The sequence below is a fragment of the Cryptomeria japonica genome, chromosome 4 (genome assembly GCF_030272615.1).
Source record: "Cryptomeria japonica chromosome 4, Sugi_1.0, whole genome shotgun sequence".
Taxonomy (NCBI): domain Eukaryota; kingdom Viridiplantae; phylum Streptophyta; class Pinopsida; order Cupressales; family Cupressaceae; genus Cryptomeria; species Cryptomeria japonica.
Genome location: NC_081408.1, coordinates 198,259,838 through 198,285,198, shown reverse-complemented (window position 1 = coordinate 198,285,198; position 25,361 = coordinate 198,259,838). Strand labels below are relative to the sequence as shown.

At 35.8% G+C, this 25,361-nt stretch overlaps 2 pseudogenes; both read left to right on the top strand.

Moving 5' to 3' along the window:
- LOC131028516 (DNA replication licensing factor MCM4-like) overlaps positions 1–16,660 on the top strand; it is a 36,996-nt pseudogene extending 20,336 nt beyond the window's left edge.
- Positions 16,661–17,034: 374 nt separating this feature from the next.
- Positions 17,035–18,115, top strand: LOC131028528 (DNA replication licensing factor MCM4-like; annotated as a pseudogene).
- Positions 18,116–25,361: the final 7,246 nt, after the last annotated feature.

Here is a 25,361-nt window from a genome sequence, read left to right as displayed (position 1 = left end):
ACCGACATCATGAGCTCATTTGGGTGCAAAGGTTTACACTAGGCATGCCCTTGTTGTGCATCCCAAAGCATTGGAACGTCGATAGTCATACCATACCGAGGTGATCTCTTAAGTGCCATGAGTCCAAAAAAATTTCAAAATTTGACGAACTGTTTCTTCCAATCCAGGACATATATGGTTGATCCATTTGAACCCATGGGGTCGCATGAGGCTCCTCTATAATGGCCTATCTCAGTTTTTGATGTCTCAGAGCCATTTTAAATTGGTAGCATTTTTTTGCTTGTTGCAAAAGTCGTCAGTTGCATGCAATGCAAAGTTGCAGGATTGACTAGAATTGATTTGGTTCATCGTGTGCACAAACTGACATCACGAGCGCATCTGGGTGGGAAGGTTTATGTTAGGCATGCCCCTGTCATGCATCCCAAAGCACCGGAGCATTGAGAGTCATACCCTACCGATGCAATGTAGAAGTTGCTTGACAACTTTTTTGACAATTTTTGCTCAAATTATATCTAGTCTCAATCTATGACCCCTATGACCCGATAATGACTCAAATAATTCTCCATGTTTATACAAGAATCAAGAATTCTCATGATTGACCAGGGACACATCACATATACTCAAAACATAGTCACAAAACATTGACACACAAAATAGTTACAAAATATTGTCACATATTATTCAAATGTTTGCCTCTAAATATGGTCAAATCAGCTCTTGGCTATTTGATTATACAAAAAAATGTCTTACAAATCATCTCATGAGCTTTTATACAAAATTTGGCATTACAATATGTGCGATTCAACTCATCGCCATTTTAATATACAAAGTTTGGCATGTACTTAGGTACAAATCAGCTCATTTCCATTTAAATATACAAAAATATGCCCTTAAACATGTAAAAATCAGCTCATGGGCATTTATGTATACAAAAAATGAATATAGAACAATTCGTCGATGATTTATACAAAATTCTCAAAATCATTCTACTCTAAACCGTAGAATCAATCAAGTGAGCCTTGAGGATCGACTCTAACCCGTATTGTGTCAAGTATTGCCTCATGGTCAGATTCATGAACTTTCCATAAAATCTTGTTACGAGGTCTATCACGATACTTAATCAAATGAATATTTGTTGCAACAACAAGGTTAGAGAAATGAAGAATATGTTTATGTGTTTCAAATTCCTCAAACAACCAAACATTAGAATTCTTGATAGGGTATCTCCGAAGCCATGTTCTTGTCACGACAACAGACCCTATTGGGTACTCAATACCCTCTCCGTCAATGATTGTGATTGCCAATTTTCTTTTTGGCTCAACACAATGACACAAATAGTAATTTGTTCCTTTTTCATTGTTCTCTTCTGTAACAACTACATACACATGACCTGTATTTTATAAAGTGTTAATTAATACCAAAAATAAAGTATGATGTACAACAAAATGAACCAAAAAGAATACATGCAAAAAAATTAACTCAAAAAATCACTTGAATCCACTAGGTCAGATACATGGTCAAAATACAATGATGTCTCCATCTGGCTCAATTGTAGTGCTTTGGGAATTTGATATAATCAATGGGAACCAATGGTCTACAAGACTATTTGTTAACCCACTCTTTTGATTCACATTCTTCCCACAAACAATACATGCATGAAGAGAAAACACATACCATCTATCTCATATAAATTACCAGTGAACTTGAATTTGAACTCATAAATGAGTGCATGTCACTTGATCCTGCAACTGTAAAACAATCTAGATAGTTTTCAATGTTAGATTTAGTGATCAACCAAAAATATCTATGAACCATTGACGTACCTAGATTACCTGGACCCATCGTAGACTTACACCATCGCACAATTGTTTCTGCATCTATCAACTCAGTACCACCTTCATACTTCAATTCGTCTCTAGCTAGGGCTCTTTTCACACATGCTCCTGCACCATCGTGCTCTCCCTTACCATGTCCAGCCTCAGTGAAATTCCAAAAATGTTGTACACCGCTTGTCATATGCATCCTTGTCAACCAATAAAACATCCTTTCATTCTTGAATTGTGTGGTGCAATTATCTGACCATATTAAGTGTCGGTTGTATCATATGTTCCTTTCCCTTAAACTATCATATAAAACTTTAAATCATCCTTGCAGGAACTCTGATGAATGAGTACGATCATCACTTATGTAGAAGTGATACTCTCTTATGACCTTTCTATCCTCTTCTGTGCTATCATCTGCATGCATGAATGCTATGTGTACAAAAATAGAAACTTGTGTAGAGTGATAATACATAGATTGCACTTCATTTTGAGGTTGTAGTGTATAATTTTCAGCGAAATCAATGATAGAGACAATGGTGCCAAGAGGAAATGTGTCCTTACATAACTTGAATTGCTCATCTAACCATCAAGCTCTATGTATATACATTATGTACTCATAAACTAGTTTCTCTTGAAACATTTTCATAAATTCAGCTACACATATATCATTTTTCACTAGCTCACATATCTTCAAATCTTTTCCATCTTTAACTCCATATGTGACTATCTTGTATTTTCTGAAAGAAACTAGTTTCGTACCAATTTCATGTGTGCTCTCCAAATGTACGCATCTTGGTAAATGTTGAAAACCACCACATATAGCACAAGAACCTTCTAAACAAGGCATCTAATAATAAATGCAACCATCAGGTCTATTACATAGCACACTTTAAATAAATTTTCTTACCGACTTAGGAGGTGCTTGTATATTGCATTCCTGCAAAACATCGTTAGCGTGCAAAGTAGAACAAATATGATGAAAAATATCATAGTGCATGGAAAATTCAATATGCATCCTACAACAACACGTGGTGCGTACATGATTAATCTTAATATAAAAAGGTTTTGTCATTTCAAAAAATCTTTGAGAAATTCTTATTTGAGGAAAATTTTGAAGGAATATTTCATAAAATTTAGTTCGAGTCATATCCAAATAGTTTTTGGCATGTGGCTCATGATTTTTAGACCCAATTTGCCTTCTAACAACATCTCTTTGGTTGGGCAAAACTCTTGTGTTGTCATGCCAAAATTTTTTAATTAATGTTCTTAGTGCATCAACAACCTTGTCTTTGCGTGGTAGTCTACCCGAGAATTCCCAAAGAGAATTATTGTTAGGTTCCTCTATTTTTTCCTGCCTCTTTAATGTTTTACTTAATGTTGTTCTACTAACGTTTAATGACTTACTTGTTTTGCTTATCAAATGTTCTTTTTTTATTTTCTTGCTTATTAAGGTTGATGTAGTGACATGTCGAGTAGCATTGGAATCTTTAGTACCTGATTTTGAACCAATAGCTTGATATGCATCAAATACATTTCTCACAATAGTTCTTTCACTGTTACTTTTTTAGATGATCTTAGGCCTAGAATTTTCATTCTCTCTAAAATTCAAATTTTTAATCATTTGAACAATTAATTGACATCTTGCGGTTTGATTTAAGTTTTCAAAATAGTTTTGCCATATTGTTTTAACCATTTTCCTACAACTTTGTTCATTCATTTTATTGGTCATTGGCTTCAATATATTCTCATCAATGTCAATTAGATACTTTTGTTTCCTACGAATGATTCTAGGAGGTGTTAACATCGGCGCATTATGTACATTCAATTCATCAAATAGAGAAGGTGTATGTTCATCATTTAATTGATTATTCAATGCGGTATCTTCTTCAATTGCATTAGGTTCATATGGTAAATCAAATGTCTCTTCTTCAATTGCATTAGGTGCATTATGTTCATTTGGTAAATCGAATTGAGATGTTGAGGATGACATACCTTCTTCTCCCATTGTTCTTATGTCATGTAATTTCTTCATACGTTGCCTTTGTCTTTCCTTTTCAACCTCTCATTGTTCCATCGTTCCTCACTTGTTCTTTCCCATGGTTGATATCAATTGTCGTAAATAGAATTATATTACATATATATGTACACCAAAGTTCATAAACAAACAAATAACCATATATATGCATCTTATCACTATTTTTTGGAATCAAACTATTAAACAATCACAATACTATTGACAAAACTAGTAAGAACAACAATTCAATTATTTGAAATCATGCAAAAATAAATAATGCACTTACTTCTATGTATAAAACAATGATAGAAGTGTAGACATAGTTCTAATGGGGCCTTCAACGACCTCAAAAACTTCTTTTGAGGCCATTGAGGCTCTTGGGCAACTAACACTATGTCTATGTACCACGTGCATGCTACATTAATAACCGCGTATGCGTTGTTAGTCCATAAAATGTTGGCAAGCCCAACGGTATTTTTTTCCCCATTCTGTACTAATAAGTAGCACGTACACGCTCCTAAGCCTAAAAAATGTTATCGCAGGGTAGCAAACAATGGGCTCAGTACCTTGTATGTGCTTACAAGTAATAAGTAACGTGTAGGCACTCCTACACCTTAAAAAACTAATGGCAGGGAGGTGAACTAATAGGTTCAGTACCTCATATGCACTATTGGTAGTAGAAAAAATGTGAATGAAAAGGGGGAGAGAGAGAGAGAGAGAGAGAGAGAGAGAGAGAGAGAGGAGGGGGGTGGAAGGGAAGGAGGGAGGGTGAGAGGGAGAGAAGAGGGGGGAGGGTGGGAGAGAAGAAGGGGTATGGAGGAAGGGAGAGGGAGAGTAGGGGGGATGGAGAGAGAAGGAGGGATATATATATATATATATATAGAGAGAGAGAGAGAGAGAGAGAGAGAGAGAGAGAGAGAGAGAGAGAGGGGGGGGGAGGAAGGGAGAGGTAGAGGGAGGGAGAGATAGAGACAAAGAGGGAGGGAGGGAGAGGGAGAGAGAAAGGAGGGGAGGAGGAAGAGGAAGAGAGAAGGAAGGAAGGAGAGGGAGAGAGAGGGAGAGAGAGAGAGAGGAGGGAAGGTAGAGAGAGGGAGAGAGGTAGAGGGAGGGAGACACCAAATAGAACCTATAACGACACAAAATAGTGTCCTAAGGGGTCATAGAACACTATATGACCCTTTAGAACACCATATGGTGTTGTTATGGGTCATTTTTGTCCCAAGGGGTCATATGGCATCCTATGACCCCTTAAGACACCATATGGTGTCTTAAGGGCTCATATGGTGTCCTAAGAGGTCACAAGACACCATATGACCTCTTAGGAAACAATACGACCTCTAATGACACCTAAGGGGTCATATGGTGGGCTAATAAAATGATATATTAAATTTAAAGTTATGAATATAACATCATACAATAGAAGATCAGTAGTTTAGTTTTTATATAGCTAAGTTAGACCATTGTCAGTAGAAGAGAGACTCCAAGCGAATACACAATGAGGCTTCACTAAAAATCAAGTGTAAGAGCTTGACCTGACCCTAAGAGTACTACCTAAGTTCTAAAACATATGATGCTATTAAATTTACAAGGTTATAGGAGTGATCTTGATTGTGACTATAGGAATTACAGAAGAAGAGAAAGAGGGATGGGTTATGGAGGAAGGGAGAAGGGGGGAGAGAGAGAGAGAGAGAGAGAGAGAGAGAGAGAGAGAGAGAGAGAGAGAGAGGAGGGAGAGGAAGAGAGATCTAATCCAGGACACAATATGACCCTTAGAACACAATATGACCCCTAACAACATCTAAGGGGTCATAGGGTGTCCTAAGGGGTCATATGACACTATATTATCCCTTAGCACACCATAGGACCTATAACGACACCAAATAGTGTCCTAAGGGATCATAGAACACCATATGACCCTTTAGAACACCATATGGTGTTGTTATGGGTTATTGTTGTCCCAAGGGGTCATATGGTATTGTATAACCCCTTAGGACACCATATGGTGTTGTTATGGGTTGTATGGTGTCTTAAGGGGTCATATGGTGTCCTAAGGGGTCACACGACACCATATGACCTCTTAGGAAACAATATGACCTCTAATGACACCTAAGGGGTCATATGGTGGGCTAATAAAATGATATATTAAATTTAAAGTTATGAATAGAAAATCATACAACGAGACTCCAAGCGAACAAAGAATGAGGCTTCACTAAAAAGAAAGTGTAAGAGCTTGACCTAACCCTAAGATTACTGCCTAAGTTCTAAAATATATGATGCTATTAAATTTTCAATGTTATAGGACTGATCTCGATTATGACTATAGGAATCATGCACTTGATTTCTTTCATGGGTATGTACCGTTTCAAGCCGTTTGACAAGTGATGATCATCATATACTACCACTATCATGCATACAACAAAATTTAATTTCTTTAGGTGATAGGCATTGTGTAACAACATGGGAACTCTCGCATACCCACCACTATCATTCTCCAGGACATCATCTGTGGTACTATCCCTCTTTCTCTTCCTACCAGTTGTTTCCTTCTAAAAAACATATTGCAGGTACTCTGACTCATCATGTTGCTTTGTTGACACTATTTTCCACATCTTCTCTGCTCATTCAAAATACATTCGAGAAGAATATTGCTTCAAGTTTCCTTGTTTGTCATGGTAATCCACCCATGGTTAAATTTTAAACCCTAGTCCTCCAATTCAATATACACACACAAATCCATCAGTAACTTTTCTTAGGAGAGCATATAGGATAAAAATCAAAGAGGAAGTTGCAGACAAGAAATAAATTCACTTACTTCTATAGAAGTGTAGACACAATTGTAGTGGGGTATGGAGGGAGGGAGGGAGAGAAGAAGAGAAAGAGGGATGGGGTATGGAGAGAGAGAGAGAGAGAGAGAGAGAGAGAGAGAGAGAGAGAGAGAGAGAGAGAGAGAGAGAGAGAGAGAGAGAGAGGCACCTTGTATGCGTTTGAGAGGGGGAGACAATACACTTACATGTGTATATATATACTTAATATATTATATATTATTATATACATATATATATAAATATTATATATTATATGTATATACACATATTATATATACAATATCATATTATACAATAGCACGTATGCGCTTCTTACACCATAGGTACCCCGTACGCTCTTTGTAAACCATAAGTACCCCATATGCGCTTTTGATTGTTTAGGCTTGCAAATAGGCTTGGATGACAAAGCTATGGTTTGGAAGTTTGATTTTCCTCCATTTCTCTCATTTTTGACGTGTTTTATTTTATCAACTTGGTTTATCGACTTTGTCATCATCAAGTTTACACTTCATCAAGTGGATATTTCTAAAATTACCACCATATTTTCACCCATCTTCTGAGATTTCTAACCATATAATTTTTTTTCAATTTGAACAACAATAGCACGTTATTATTGAATTTCTTTTACCAGTGTCTCCATAGTTCTCACAGACATAGGTGCACCATTTTTTGAATAACTTTTGATATACTTATCCAAATTTAAAAAACTATATATATTATTGTAGTGCACTTGATTTTTTTACAATTTCACAAAAAAAATTGTATTTTTGATTTGTTTAGTTCAACTTATGCCTCGCGCACGAACAGGTACCTAATTTTTAGGATGTGCTCGATTGGAAAAATCATAAAAACAAAAATACTCAACAAAAAATTACAAAAAAATACACATCTTCTAGTGCTCACTCTTAAATATCTTTTTACCAAAGTATTTGTCAAAATACTAAATCTAACTATGACTTTTTTGATGTCCACATCAGACACTATGTTATGTTTTTCAGAAAAAATCAGGGTCAATTTTTCGTGCGCGAAGGATTTGACCCCTTTAATCTTATCCAATTTTAAAAATGTTTAGTAGTTTGGAAACTAGATTTAGAGTACTAAAATATTTGATCTTTGATTATCTTCATATCTTGAGTGGATGACTTTCAAAGTTTGCCTCCAAGTTTAGGTTCACCTGATTTCAAAAAAAAAGTATCCACTTATACCCCCCTTTTTGACCACCATCTTTGTGCACTTACCCTCAGTTTACATTTTGAAGAATTAGGTTGAATTTATTGTTTAGAATAAGGTTGAGAAAATGGAATTATATCAAGATTTTGTGTTTGTAGGAAATAAGTATTTTGAGAAGCAAGTTCACGAGCCCTCGCATGATGTCTATGTCAGTGTTCTCTCGCACAACAATTTATTTTAGTTTTAGTTGAAGGTTGTGAAGGTTTAGGTTCATCAGACATAGGATTATTTTCTTCTTTTAAGGAATGATGCATAGGAGTACGTCTTTTAGGTTGAGTAATAGGAGAGGTCAGTCGCTTCCCTTTGTAAGATGTAGGAGGCATAATTGCACCATATAAAGGAGGAATGGGAGGTGTGAGATGGAGACCAGGTCCATACATGAGAAAGAGGAATGGAGTGACACTTAGGAGGAAGAACTTTTCTAGCCTTGGGAGAAAGAAAAAACTCATCCTTAGAAGAGGGAATAGATTCTTCCTTAGGAGAAAGAATATCTCTATATTTAGGAGGAAGGATAGTAGATTATCCTTAAGAAGAGGCATACGATCATCAATTGGAGGAAGACTAAGTGTTGGTTTTTTAGGTTTGCTCAAAGATAAAGGCATCTCATTCTTCTATTTTTGATAAGATTAAAAGAGAGAATCACTTCTTGGTTTAAGAGGTTGGAATTGTTCAGACCAAAAATAATCAATACAAACTTCTCTTTGCCTAACCATGGGTTGGTAAATGCTATGACTACCGTTATGATATTGTCATCAATAGGGAATTTAAAGAATTTATGAATAGAAAGGATTTCTTTCATGGAAGAGAGCCAAGGATGTCCTAACTTCACACAAAATTGTTCCGATGTAGGATTGATAGCAAAGTTAACATCTAAAGCTTTAGTACCAACCTCAATAGGAAGAGAAATAGAACCAATGGAGAGACAAGAGAAATCATCAAAGATTTTAGTCACCACATCAGATTTATCATGTCACTTGATGCAATTGTAAAATATAGAGGAATTCTTGAGCTATCACATTAACCATACAAACTGGATCAATGAGTACCCCTCGAGAGGGTATGCCTTTGATACTCGTAGTGATATAATGGGCCATCAAGTGCTTCAATAGTATCACTAGGATCAAATGTAATGCATAAGTACTTAGAAGGTTCAATTTTGTCAACAAGGTTCACCGCATTATTAGACTCAAGACCAACATCATTGGGAGAGAAGGCAAAATGACTAGTCTCAATCACATTAGTGGAATGGGAAGGTACAAGAATAGTGAAAATTTAAATATTTTGATTAGGAGGAGCTATATATTTGTTTCCTTTATCATTCACACTAGCCACAGATATGGTGTTGTTATCAATCAAGTCTTTAATTTTACTTGTTAAGTAATAACACTTTTTAGTGTCATGACCATATTGATGATGGTATTGGGAAAAGGCTTTGGCATCATAGGAAGGTGGAAAAGGCTTAGATGTGTCTATTGGTTTAATAGGGGAAGTTTCAACACATTCCTTTGAAAAAATTGCATCATAATACTATACAAAGATTCATTAAGAGGAGTGAATTCTTTTCTAAAGTATTTGGACAAAGGAGGTGCATCTGTTATTGCAGCTACTACTCGAGTGTTGTTGTTGTCATTGAACTTGATGAATCCCTTATTCGGTTTGAAATTTTCAAAAGGTTGTTGAGAATTTTCACTTTTATCATTCAAAGCCATTGAAGAGGATTGTTCCAATTAACTCACAGTAAGGTGATAATTGTGAAGTACTGCACACTACTGTGTAAAGGAAGTAAACTCAGAAAAGAGAAGTTTATCCCTAATATCTTTGTGCAAATTAGAAATGAAAATTCTTTGAATATCTTGATTAGGCTTATGAAAATAAATTTGAGAATATAAATGCTTATATGTACCAATAAAATCACTCACTTTTTCTTTAACACCTTGCTTGCAATGCATCAAATCAATCAAAGTAATCTTAGGATCAATATTATTGTGAAATTGTTGAATGAAAGCATTATCCAATTGTTGAAAAGAAGTAACATAATAAGGAGGCAAATAACAATACCATTGCAAAGCTTTATCCCTTAGTGTTCTAGTAAATAATTTAGCCAACAATATTTGGTCATGAGAAAATTCACTACACAAAGCTTGAAATGTTTTAACATGAGTCAAGGGATCACCTTTTCCATTATAAAGCTCCAATTTGTTGAACACAAATGGACCACTGAGAGAGGGGGGTGAATCAGTGGTAATTAAAAACTTGAACTTTATAAATGATCTAAGGTTTAATAATAGAAGTCAACAAACTATGAGCAGAGATATCAAACACATTTTAAACAAACACTCACAAGGAAAACTCATAACATAAGATATATGAGGAAAACCCATGGTGGGAAAAACCTTAGTAAGAAATGCTACTAGAGTCTACTGCTCTAATCCAACCTCACAAGTAAAAATTTGATTACATATTTATGGGCACCAACCCAAAGGAGCACCAACCCCTAGCTTTATGGGTACCAACCCAAAGGAGAACCAATCCCCTATCTGAGAACCAACTTAGATTATTACAATGAGTAAATATTCAAATACAAATAAGCACCTTGTTACAAATGAAGTTTTGTAACACAATATTTTTTGCACTTGAGATTGGCTTGATTCTTTTCTGCTCACAAACTCTGTCCTTTACTTTTTGATCTCTACTATCAATCCCTACTCTCTGCCTTCTTCTTATCTCTACAAACAACTCTCCGATCTCTGCTTGGTTCATTCCTCTTTCTCTGCCCCACTCTATGTGACTAACCTTCTATGTTATCTATCTTGGCTTTGCACTCTCTGGTCTTTGGTCTGTACTTTTATTCTCTTCTTTGTGTACTCTCTGCTCTCTCCTCTGATTCTCAATTTCCTCTTCTCCACTCTTCACCTCTATTCAATTAGCATTCTATCTCTTTTTTCAGTGTTATGTCTACACTAGCATCATGTTATCGCACCTGTAGGAATTGCTTATCTACGACCTCTATTTTTCACTTCTCTGTATCCTAATTTTTTGTAGAGCTTGTTTTCTTGAACACATACAACTCCCTCTATATCTAACTCAATCAATTTCTACCCATATCTACTAGCTTTACTTCTTAGTCTTCAATGTACAACTGTGATTTTCCCTCCAAATAGATATTGTCAAAAATAGTCCCAGTCATTAAAATAATATTTCTTGTCTCTCCTCCCGAGTTTGCAACTATCCAAATTAAATACCACCATCCTATCTCTTTCAGCAATCTATATTTTCCTTTTTACTACCTTCTATCTCTAGAACACATAGATCTTCCCGCCAAAAAGAAATTAAAAAATAATCTTCTTGAGCCACTACATAATCTTCCTTGTCTCTTCTTCAGACTTACAACAATCAACATTAAATGAGACCTTCCTTATTTACCTAGCAATATCTACAGTCTAGTTTAACTTTTCACATAGTCTCCATTTTCAAAATATACTTTTAGCTATAACTCTACTCAGCATTTATTTATTTCCTTATTTGTTGTGTAAACTAAAATATCTCCTTTGATATGCATGCCCTTTTCAGTTACATGGATCTTGTCAAAAAAGATTTGTCTACCTAACATTCACATGTCACTCAACCACATGGTGGATGGTGGCACCCATCAACAATTCCTTGCTCACAAAAAGATCCACATGTAGAAGAAATCCACATTGGATTTAGGGTTGCATTCTAGTGAGTTCCACAGCTCAACTAACATGCATGTTATATGGTTTCGTGAAAAAAAATCCTTCTTGTGGGTTGACAAGATTGCACTCAATCTTCCATTTTAATCACCCCTCGAGACCATTTTTCTTAAGATTTATTGGTTCGGGATGGTAGGGGTCTCAATCTCCTCTTTTTCTTTTAACCCCGCAAGGTCATCCCTCTTTAGTCTTTCTTGGTGTGGGGTAGCAAGGGACCTTATTAGCTTCACTTTTTTTTCCTCATGATACCATTTCACTTTAGTTCTAATAACCACAGGATAGTGGGGGACACATTTTCTATGCTTTTTGTTTCCCCTTGAGATTGCTTGACTTCACTCTTTGTTACCACAGGATAGCAGGGGATGCCTTTTGCTTTGCTTTTATGTTACCCCGTAGGGTCACTTTTCTCTAGATTTCCATGTTGCGTGATGGCAAGGGAGAAAACCTGTCGTGTTAATTACATCAATGGAAGCTACACCACAGAGACTTTTTTCTTAGCACTATTGTATTTGGCACCAATTTCTAATGAATGTTTGTTGAAATTTTGACAGACTATCATCAGATTACCAACGAAATGCCCAAAAAAAATTGTCGCTTGTCTGATATTCCTATTTTTGTCAAACTCTTGACCAAGTATCGTTGAACAATGTCGTGAAAAAATACGAGCAGTTTTCATCAGAATATAGACAAAAATTTCGTTAGTCTTGCGATGAACAATCAACACAAAACATTAGTAATTATGACGAAAAAATCATTGCACATATAGAAACTTTGTCAGATATTTAAATGGTTTGTTGCAATTGCGACAATGTAGAGCATGCTAGTTTGATGAAAATATTGTCGCACATACAACTACATTGTCAGATGCCGATTTCACAAGAGTCAAAAAACAAATGATGTGAAATGGCAAATCTTTTGTTGTTTCACGTAGTCTAAATATGAAGGATGCAAAATAGTGAACCTATTGTTGTTTTGCAAAGCTAAAATAATGATTTGCAAAATGACGAATACATCGCCATTTCGCAAAAGACAAAAGTGAGGATTGTAAAATAGTGAACTCGACGCTATTTCATGAAGGGCATCAACTACCACTTTGGAATTGGTAAAAAGGTCACATTTCAAAAGGAGGAATAAAGTGGGTTTGTGAAATGGCATAATAACCTTTAATGGGATAGTGCACACATGTGGATCGGCCCGAAAAGAATTAAATGTTGTGAACTGTCTTGAATACATTTGAATGAATTGTCTTGTGTTATTGCCTTGTGGTGATCAAGAATGCTCATAAGCAAAGATATTGCCTTGTTGTATGCACTGAATGGCTAATATTTAGATGGCTTTAATGTTGGCTTGTGCAGATAAACTATAACATTCAGAGGAATGATGATAGGGATTGTGATAAATACTAACAATAGATGGCTGTCATAATTGAGTGTGAGGTGTTTAAAGATTGAGTGGAGTGGGTAGAGTGTTGTTGGAGTGCCATTTTCTTGGTATCATACTATATGTAGAGTTGTCTTGAGTGCCTTATGTACCATGGAAGCCAATTTCTCCTTCCATACTAACAAGAAATTGGTCCCATTTATTGGATGATTCATAGATAGGAGGCTAAAAGGTTTGTTTTGTTTAAGGATGAGCACCTGTATGAGGTTGTGAAGATGCTGCTAGGAGAGGAAATTGTCCATGTAAGTAATCACTATAGGACAAACATGGAGGCACATTAATTGATTGCATCCTGGGGTTTCCAGTTTGAGGTTAAGGTGGACAAGGTGAAAAATACCTTGAGAGTTATAATTGACTTAATGTATCTGTTAAAACTGGATAGTGTGTGTGCTTGTGTGGTCCCAACAGTGGGCATTATTCTTGAGGTAGGGGTGGCTTGTCTAGTGGTGCCGCTACCACTCATTCGATGGGTTGATGATGATTTGAAGGCAAGATGAAAAGCTCTTGCTTTTCATGGGTGGCAAGCATTCAAAAATTTCAAAAGATTGAAGCAATGTGATGAGGTTTTAGGGGTTCTTCATGAAGTGGCATGAGTAGAGGTGGGTCGAGAGTTGCGGTCAAGACCCCAAACCTCCCAAGCAATGAAGAAACTCTCAGAATTCTATGAGGACCCCAAGTATATGCCCCTTCTGGGTTAATCTTGCCATGGCCAGTGGAGTTTGTGTTGTCTATTTGTATCTTTTTGTTCTATGTATGTTTTCTCCAAAATTTTGTATGTACATGGGGATTTTTGCTAGTAGTGTTGGTAGGCCAATTCTACATGTATTAGGGTTTGATTTTTGCTGGGATGGTAGTTTTGAGGGTGATTTTGGGGTGATAGAACTATGGTGGTTTTTCAATACCACCTATACTTGCATATTTGTAATTTTTGATTTCCAAGCAATACAATACATAGATTGTCGATCAATATTTCATTTCTAAGCAATACAATAATGAATGCATTCTAACCAATAAGAAGGGTCTAACAATGCGTATATTCATCTGTATACTCTGTGTATGCTCTATGTCTTCATATATACATGTGTATGCTTTGTATTTTCAAGTGTATTCTCTGCGTTTGGCTCTATATTTTTAGTTAATCTAGAATATGAGAATAACAAGAGTGAACCAAAGGGGATATGAAGGTCATAAATGTGTCATGCTTCTCACCTTTGTTTGAGAAAATTAAAATCAACATTGCTTGAGGACAAGCAAATTTGGAAAGGGTAGACTGTAATGTCCCTACTTTGAAATATAATTTAATAATTTAATAATAAATATTAATAATAAAATTAAGGATTAGAAACTGTAAACTTATTTCTTGGATTAGAAGAATAAAGCTATTTCCTTTGCACAAATTTACATGATTTGGCATGAGGCTTATTGTACATGTTCTAAACCAATTTTGTATCTAGAGATAAATTTATCACTGAGATGTTGTAAATACCCAATCCACCTTTAGACTTATCTAAATTCATGTTTGCTAATGAGATTAGATGGAATTTTTATTTTTTTATCTAGATTTACTTTCCAAATGAAATTTATGATAACTCTCTAATTTTGAGATTACTGATTTAGGAGATTTCAAAACAACCATGTAACAATTGGGAATCGTGTTAAGAGCTGATTTTATCATTTCTTTTCTAGATGCCATTGATAACCATTTGCCTTTCCAATTAGAGATCCTAGTTTGTAAGCTTTGAATGACTTTCTGATAGTCTGAAGGTTTATTTTGAGCCATGAAGAAATGAATGCCAAAGTGATTTCAAGGCAATTCTATCATTGGAAGCATAGGACCCTAGTAATATTATCTTTTACAAGACAATTAGAGTTAAGGATGTATACCTTGGATTTTGATGAATTTATCTTTTGACCAAAATCTAATGAGTATCTTTCCAACAAGGACTTAAGAGTTGAATAGGGAGAATTGCTATAAGGCACCATACATAAACACATTTTCACCACTATCTCATTGTATGAATCTTTCTTTAATATCTAATTTGACTATACTTGTTTGTATGAGCAACCCTTAATATAATTATTAGTATCTTCTGATTCTATTTTGTGGTTATAGATCAATAGAGGTTAAGGGTCTTTGCTTCCAAAATCCAATCAACATCTAAAATTAGAACCTATAAGGCACCCTAAATAAATATATTTTTGACACCATCTCATTGTATAAATATTTCTATAATAACTAATTTGACTATACTTGTTTATGCTCTATAGTACATTGTTGGGTAATTTCTCTTGTAACAAAATGCTGAAGTTGGAAGGAATGCGAAGCGTGGTTGTACAATTTGAAGACAAAAATTGACATAAAAAATAAATAAATAAATGTAAGAACAATAAAATTTTTGGGTAAACTCTGTGAAACAGAGAGTTGTATGCCCAAGCCCATACAAGTTAGGCAATCTCGTGAATGATATGTATGCATGTGGACTCCATAGAGATGATACAAATTTTTTGCCCCAAAAAGCCTTACCCACTCAATGTAAAAAAACACAGTACTTCAATATGTGAATAAGTTGTCTCCTCGAGGCATTTATACAAGTGGTCATGGAATTTCTACAGTTGGTTTGACTGCTTATGTATCAAAGGACCCTGAAACTAGTGAAATAGTTCTAGAAAGTGGAGCACTAGTATTGAGTGATAGGGGTATTTGTTGCATAGACAAGTTTGAAAAGATGTCAGATAATGCTCGTAGCATGTTACATAAGATTATGGAACAACAAACAGTGTCAATTGCAAAGGTTGGGATCAGAGCATCTTTAATGAAAGGACATCGATTTTAGCTTGTACCAACCCTAGTAGTTCACACTACAACCCTAGACTTTCAGTTATTAATAATATCCAACTTCCTCCAACATTTCTTTTCAATTTTTATCTAATCTGCCTAGTGCTTGATAAATTTGATGAACAAATAGATCAATGCCTTGCAAGGCATCTTGTTGCATTGCATTATGATGAGCCTGAGGACCAAACACTGGATGCATTGGACATCCCAATCCTCACTTCATATATCACTTGTGCAAGACAACATATACATCCTAAAATATCTGATGAGGCTGGAAAGGATATAATCCGTGGTTATGTTGAAATGTGTAGGAAGGGCAACTTCCCTGGCAGTAGCAAAAAGGTTATCACAACAACACCTCATCAAATTGAAAGGTTGATAATAATTAGGGAAGCACTAGCCCGCATTTGATTCTCTGAGTGGGTCAAAAGGTGTGATGTGGCAGAAGCATTCTGCCTACTTGAAGTTGCATTTCAACAATCTACCATTGATCATTCAACTGGGACCATTGACATGGATCTCATCACTACAGGAGTTTCAGCTAGGGAAAGAATAAGACGAGCCAATATTGTTCAGTTAGGATTCTTATCATGGAAAAGATGTAGGCAAGAGGACCATCAACATGCATAATAGAGTTACTAGAGGAAATTCACAAATAGGGATCCAAGGAAGTCAACCTCAATGATATTCACAATGCAATTGGAATCCTTGTGAGTGAGGGGTTTGTTACAATTCATGGAGACAATGTTAAGAGAACCTGAAGGAATTTTAAGTAGGGTACAACACCCATATGATAATTAGTAACAATGTATTTCATAAGACTTTTGTCTTAGTATTGTGACAAACTATTTTAATATCCTTTGAGCATTATGCTCTATAGTACATCGCTAGGTACTTTCTCTTGTAACAAAATGTTGAAGTTGGAAGGAATGCAAAACATGGTTGTACAATCTGATGACAAAAATTGACTTAAAAAAAATGTAAGAACCATAAAATTTTGGGGTAAACTCTTTGAAAGAGAGAGTTGAATGCCCAAGCCCATACAAGTTAGGCAATCTCGTGAAGGGGATGTATGCCTGTGGAATCCATGAGAGTTGATTGAAATTTTCTGCGCCAAAAAGACTTTACCCACTCAATGCAAAAAAACATAATACTTTAGTATGTGCATAAGTTTGCTCCTTGAGGCATTTATACAAGTAGTCGTGGAAGTTCTGCAGTTGGTTTGACTACTTATATATCAAAGGACCCTAAAATTGGTGAAATAGTTCTAGAAAGTGGAGCACAAGTATGGAGTGATAGGGGTATTTGTTGCATAGATGATTTTGACAATATGTCAAATAATGCTCGTAGTATTTACACATGTTTATGGAACAACAAATAGAGTCAATTGCAAAGGCTTGGATCATAGCATCTCTTAATGCAAGGACATCAGTTTTAGCCTGTGCCAATCCTAGTGTTTCACGCTACAACCATAAACTTTCAGTTATTGATAGTATCCAACTTCCTCCAACATTGCTTTCCAAGTTTGATCTTATCTACCTAGTGCTTGATAAAGATGAGGAACAAATAGATCAATGCCTTGCAAGGCATCTTGTTGCATTGCATTATGATGAGCCTGAGGACCAAACAATGGATGCATTGGACCTCCCAACCCTCACTTCATATATCACTTATGTAAGACAACATATACAACCCAAAATATCTAATGTGGCTGCAGAGGATCTGATCTGTGGTTATGCTAAAATGCATAGGAAAGGAAAATTACCTGGTAGTATAAAAAAGGTTATCACAACAACACCTTAGCAAATTGAGAGGTTGATAAGAATTAGTGAAGAACTAACCCACATTCAATTTTCTGAGTGGGTTGAAAGGTGTGATGTGGCAGAAGAATTCTTCCTACTTGAAGTTGCACTTCAACAATCTACCACCGATCATTCAGCTGGGACCATTAACATGGATCTCATCACTACGGGAGTTTCAACTAGTGAAAGAATAAGACGGGCCAATCTTGTTTCATCAATTCGGATTCTTATCATGGAAAAGATGCAGATAGGGGGACCATCAACATGTATAACAGAGTTACTAGAGGAAATGCACAAATAGGGATCCAAGAAAGTCAACCTCAATGATATTCGCAATACAATTGGAAACCTTGTGAGCGAGGGGTTTGTTACAAGCCACGAAGACAATGTTGAGAGAACCTGAAGGAATTTTAAGGATGGTACAACACCCATATGATAATTAGTAACAATGCATTTCATAAGACTGATGTCTTAGTGCTATGACAAACTATTTTAATATACTCTGAGTATTATGCTTTGTAGTACATCACTGGGCACTTTCTCTTGTAACAAAATGCTGAAGTTGGAAGGAATGCAAACCATGATTGTACAATTTGATGATAAAAATTGACTTAAAAATAAATAAATAAATAAATGTAAGAACCATAAATTATTTGGGCAAACTCTGTGAAAGAGAGAGTTGTATGCCCAAGCCCATACATGTTAGGAAATCTCATGAAGGAGATGTATGCATGTGGACTCTCTTAACACAAAATTTTTCACCCCTGGTGATTAGGATTGACCACAAACCTTGTGCAACATTGAATCAACCTCTCAAGTGAGGGACCTTGCGTTGTTGTGAGGTTGAATCTCCGGAGAAGGCCAAATTCCTCTTCAATCTGACTGCAGAGTGTTGGACCAACCCAATACTGATAAAACTAATATATGGTTTGACAAGGAAAAGGGAGAAAGAGAAGAGTTGCATGAATGAAGGGAAATAGGGTTTGCACCTAGATTGATATGATGATCTCCCTTGCCTATAGCTACACAGAGCATCAATAAAACCGCCCAGAAGATACATAAGTTTCTATCCAAGTCTAGCTTTCTAAGACTGAGTCAAGGTTGGAATTTTCAAAAATGGCATAGGAATGAACAATTTTCTTAGATGCCACTCTAAGAGGAGTCAACACTATCGCATGTGCTGAGAAAACAAGAAAAATATGTATTCATACAAACATGTAAGAAAATACACACATTTGCATAAATTGAAACTAGGTAAGACATGTAGATTCTATTAATGCAGAGATAAGACAAATTTACAGATACAAAGAGACATAAGAATTATGCATGAGAAAAGAAGGGAGAAGATTTGAACCAAAAGTTACAAAATTTCCTTTTTATGTCAGGCATAACTCAGATGGTTACATCTGAGAACACCCTAACCCCACCCAGGTTAGGTTACAAAAATATCAGAGGAGAGGGAGAGATAAGATCTGAGATTTGATGGCATGTTGTATTAGCTCTGCAAGCTAGTCCTTTGTCTCTGGAAGCGCGAAAAAACCCCCCTTGGAGAAGTAATCCCTATCAACAAGCATGGATGAGCACACTTGTAGGGACCAAAATTCTCTAATCTACATAAAAGAAGGCATGGTGGCATTTGAAAATGGCCTACAGGGTAGCATCTGAAGTAATGACGATGGATTAGATATGAGACACCGACTTGAGCAGGAAGAATGTCTCGATAGTCGAGTCGACAAAAACCCACATGCAAAAGTTCAAATGCCAATGGCCTCCATGAATTCAAATGTTGATCGTTGATCTGAGAGATTTGTGCGAAGATGGATGCGTGAGATCTCTCCATCTAGGCCTCTAGCAGCCCAATCGATGATTAAAACATGGCTGTCAGATTGAGCCTTTATGAAGATCTGACGGCCACAAATGGTTGACATGGCACCCTGAGTCCATGTCCTCTTCACTGTATTGTCTGCTAAACGGCCTTGCGTCTTACCCTGTGATATCACTATGGGTCTTCTTTTACCTCATTGGATAAGACTTTTCTTTGTTTTTTCATGTTCTTCTTATCCCATGACCTTTTTGTGTCTTTGAATTTACCTTGCGGGATAAGAAAAATGTTTTGTAGTTTTTGTTTTCTCCTTATCCTACGGGATCTCTATGGGTCCCTCCTCCACATCGCGGGATAAGAGTTTTTCTTTTGTTATCTTGCGAGACCACCTGTGTCTTTGTTTCCTCCAGGATAAGTTTTCTCCATGTTATTCTAACCCTATGGGATAAGGGGAAAGCCTCATTCGCTTTTGACTTTCCTTATCTCGTAGCATCACATTGTGCTCCCCTTAACCCCACAGGATAAGAGAAAACACATTGTCTTTTCTCAAATGCCTTATCCCACGAGACATTGCCTTTGTCTTTGAACCTTCGCATGATAAGGGGAATACATGCTGTTGCATTTGTATTTCTTATCCCGCGAGACTGTTTGCATTCTACACTCTTATGAGAATGATAGTGTTGTCATTGGTGGCAACCTACTGGCAATCATCTAGCAACCTTCTGGCACTCATCTCGTAAATCCATTGGTAGGCATTGACACTAGCATAGACATCTACATACACTGGTAGGCACTTCACCGACAACAGCAACAATGCATACCGACACCCCAACCGACAAGGAATAAACTTTTGTTTAATGTATTTAATGTAATTATCTTTTGTAAATCTGACAAAGCATATTGTAAAAGACTCGTATATATGTATGAGATCTTATAGGTCATTTTGTGTAATTAAGTATGGTAGAAGGATAGCATGAATGAATGATATATTTGTATAAGGAGATATAAGTTGACAATGAAGGTTTTGGTTATAGAATGAGATTAAACTGGTACTGAACCTAGCATAGTTGATGCTACTTTAAAGTAGTACATTGTATTGGATTTCATAATCCACTTTTGTAGTCAGTGAGACTCTTATTGAGCAGTGAGCTCTAGGCAGTTGGCCTTCCTGCATGTGCAGGCCCCTCATTGTAAGTAATATTTATTCATTGGCCAGTGAGTGAATATTGTGGGTCACAAATCCCACCGAGGTTTTTCCCACACCTGGTTTCCTCATTAAACATCTTGTGTTATGGTATGTTTTCTATGTTGTCTTTACTATTCCTGTTTATTGCATTAATTCTTATTTATTGTTATACTATTTTGGACTGAAAAATACTTAATAAGGTTAAATATTCTGTTAACCAGTTAGATACTGATTCACCCCCCCCTCTCAGTATCTTTGGGACTATCATTAATCCTAACAATTGGTATCAGAGCCTGGTCCTCTATTTTCAAAAGCCTAACAACTTGAGGAAGGTTCTGACACCGGTATGGATGGAGAACTTAAGAAAGCAATTGGAAGGAGCTCTTGTAGACTATGATTCAAAGAAGTTGAAGAATATAAAACTTGAAGATGATCTAAGGATTGCACATGAATTCATTCAAGGACTTCAGGAGAATCTTACTATAGCCAAAAATAAAAGAAAAGAAATTCATGAGAAGATGCAGAATGATAATAATGAAAAAGAAACTCTTAATGAACTTGTGAACAAGATGAGACAAGAAAATAGTACTATGAGGAATGAAATGCAAGATATGACTATGAGATTTTGTAAAGACATTGAAGACATGAAGATGAATGAAGATGAATTGACTAGGAGACTCAATGATGCTATAAATGAAAATCTAAGACTCAATCATGAAAATGATATGTTGAAGACAGATCTGATTCACATGCAACATGATAAAATTGAACTTATGAGACAAATGGGAATTCTGGAAAATGAGTTGGCTACTGCAAATCAACACAAAGAAAAATTCAAGAAAAGTTCAGAGGAACTTGATGATATGCTGAAAAGTCATAAACCTAATGGAGATACTAATGGACTTGGATTTTAAGTTGGTGAAAGTTCTGGTACTGCAAACAATCATGATCACAGTAAACCGGTAAGACAACCTAATGCTTACAAATTTAATGGGAAATTCTTTAACTATAACAAGTATGGTCATAGAGAAAATCAGTGTAGATTCAGAAACAATCAAAACATTAATGCACCCACCGGTCAATGTTCTGAATGCAACAAAGTTGGTCATAATTTAGAGAACTGTAGAATGAATGTGAGATGTTATGTTTGTGGAAGATTTGGGCACTTATCTAATCAATGTAGAACACAAACCAACATAGGATATGGAAAGGCTATTCAAAAGAATAGTGTGATGTATTATTCTTGTAACAAAATTGGTTATATTGCAAAATTTTGTAGAAGCAAGACTTCACCGGCAAATAACAGAGGACCCAGTTTGAAAGGCAAACAAAAGATAGATGAGGTAAATCAATAATTTTCAAAACAATGGATTAGGAAGACAGATCAGAATAGAGTATTACTCCACCGATAGAATAGAGTATTACTCCACCAACAAGAGATTCTTCATCCCACTGAGAAGTAACCGTTTGGGGGTATTGCAGCAAGTTGAATATCATGCATATTACCCTCAGTTGATGGTGAGCAGATAGATTTCTTCTCTACTAGTAGATTTGTTAAGTTTTCACTTAACCGATGAGCATTTAATGCAGTTGTTGAAGGAAAAGTCATTATATGTCATCAGTTTTCCCTCATTTTTGATTCACCGAGCATTTAAATTAGCAGAGAGTGCAAAATTCGAACAAAGGCATTCAAGGCAAAGGTGTGAAGCAATTTATTTCAAGCATTCAAACATTATTAGGCAGCTAAAGGTATTTTTAAAATGGCTTCTTCTTCTGCTCCCAAATTTATTGCAAACCCTATTGTCGTGGAAAACATAAAATGCCCTAGGCCTGTATTCAAAATTATTCCCGAGATAGCTAAGAAAGATGATTCCATAGGCTCATTTTGAAAGATTCCTAAAGGTGTAGCTTATGTTGAAGACCCTAGGATTTATATTCACTGCAATATTGAGGAATTAGGTTCTAAGGAGTTGTTAAAGATGTTTAGAACCGTAATTTGCGATGAAAATGGCATTGTCAAACTTGAGCACAAGATTATTGAGACTTTAGGTTTTGTGGAAATCTTGGACATACCTAAATTTCTGAAGGACGTTGTGATAATTGTCCTAAGTAGGGCACTTGGAGAATTTCTTTGGTTATATTCAGTCTGCAAATTCACCCGGCAAGCAATTAGGGTAGTAATAGGTTTACCCTCAACCGACAACATACCAGATCAAACTAAGAAGGTTCCTAATAACAATGTTGTGACCTTAACTAGAGCAACATCTGATAGTAGATCTCTAAGAGTAAATGACATCAAGGACATCAATGTGAGATTCATAAGTATGATTTTAGGCTATAAGACTACACATGCAAACAGACTCAATTCAGTTTCTAGTCTTTGCATTAATAGTGCTTATGAAATGGTAAACAATAATGCAAAAATAGATGTGTGTGAATGGCTGAAGGATGAACTAATTGATAAATTGAAGAAGATAAAAGGTAATAAGAAAGGGATCCATTTTGGTAATCTCTTAGTATTCCTTATGTTGTATTTAACAAAAGAGATCCCCAGTATTGGACAGAAAGACTTTGGATATGACATACCGGTAGGCAAACAATTGCAAGAAGCTTTCACCGGCATGGGTACTGCTAAGGAAAACAATATAACTGAATATTTCAAAGCTTTCCAAACAAAGATGAAAAAGAGAGAAAGACTACCACAGAGTGTAGTAGATAAATATGATAAGGAAATTTGTTTTGTAATTAAGAAAGATGAAACATGGATGGAAGTTGTATTACCTAGGACTGTATGGGTAACATAAATGGGTTATGAGGTAGATCTGAAAATTGTTAAAACTTATGCAAAAGCCTTATTAGATGCACCTAGAGAACCATCAGAAGAAGTTTTTGGTAGTGCAGAAACAATTGAAAGCAATGTAAAAACAATGAAGCAAAGGAAGAAAAGAGAGAAATACATAAGAGATGCTTCTAAGCAGGTAAAGGAAATAAAATAAAATGTTATGAACATTAATGGTATAAAGGCAAGTGAACTAGAAGGACTACAACCGGAGGCACACATCTCACTGGTTGGCACATCATTAGATAGTGAGATACCTGTAGAATTCAAGAGAGTTGATAGGAAGAGAAAACCCTCACCGGTACCCTCTCCTCCACCCAAGAAAACAAGAATGTTGAGAAAGAAACAACAAGAAGTAAGGCAACCGGAAAAGAAACTTACACCCAAGAAGAAATAGAAACAGGTTATACCACCATTGGATAATTTCTTAAATGAAATAACTTTGACGATAACTTGGAAAATGTTAGCAAATTGTATAACACATTCACTGATTCAGAAAAGGAAAGTATTGAAAATAGTACAATTCTACATCTGGACATATACAAGAAAGTGTTAATTGAAGTTGTAGATGACTTGCCAAATGAACTATATAGGAGGTTAGATGCAGAGAGGATTGTAGTAATGGAGTTAGACAAGAAACTTAAAATTGAAAAACTTCTAGCTATACATCCAGTTAACTCTAAAGAGGAAATTGATGACCTAATCTATGAAGCTAACATATCAGTTTTTGCTAGTGGTCACCAGCAAGTGAGTTTGATGGCTGGTAGAGTTAATGAGATTGTAGAGAAAATGGCTGATAAATGGGATATCTTTTTTGTTGAAAAGGAAAACTAAGAAGAATTGAACAGGCCGAAGAAAACATTCAAAGTCTATCAGAAGGATAAGGACAAAGGGACAAGTAAAGTTGGTGGAATACCAAACATAAAGATAACTGACAACTTACCACCACCCTTGGATACTGCACTGGTACATTATGATGATCCACCGGTTACTAACAGTATAGGTATAACACATGATGACACTAACCCTGATTCTGAAATTCTATTCACCATGAATATGGATACTCAGGAAGTGAACATTGTTGTGGATAAGGACAATACGAAGGTAAAGAATGACATTGTTGATAGTAGAAACATTGTTGAGCAACCAACAAAGAATGTTGAGGTTGAGACACAAACATAGCATACACTACAAATAGAACAACCATTGGACATTGGTATGAATGCTGATGGTATTGATGGTAACATTGAGAAACCCAAACCATTGCTAGTTGAAATGCAAACTTAGACTGATCCACCAGAGGATAACACAAGAAAATTAGTTACTAATGTTGGAAGCACTGAGGTAATTAAGGTAGTTGGTTAGACATCCGGTACTTCATTAAGTGAATTCAGGTCTACCAATGTGACTAAGGTACTCCTGGACTCTATTAAGAAGATAACTGATTGTAATACATTGGCCTATAAGGCAATTGATGATACAATATCAATTCTTAAAATGATTGCACCAAAATGTAATATAGATCAGGTAAAGGATTCTTTAGGTCAGTTGGACACATTGTCCAAATTCATTACCGACAATGTAATAACAATTGATAAGGTGAATGAGGACACCTTCAAAGAGAAAATTGAAAAGGAAAAGGAAAAATTATTTGAGGATACAATAAAGAAGTGCACAGAACATATAAACACACTTTTATTGGCACTTAATACTATAATTTTGGAATATAAGGAGCTGTACAAAGAAACATGTAAGCCACATCTATTAACAAAGGACACTGAAAAGGAAATAAGCAGAGTAAAAAAGGAAATAG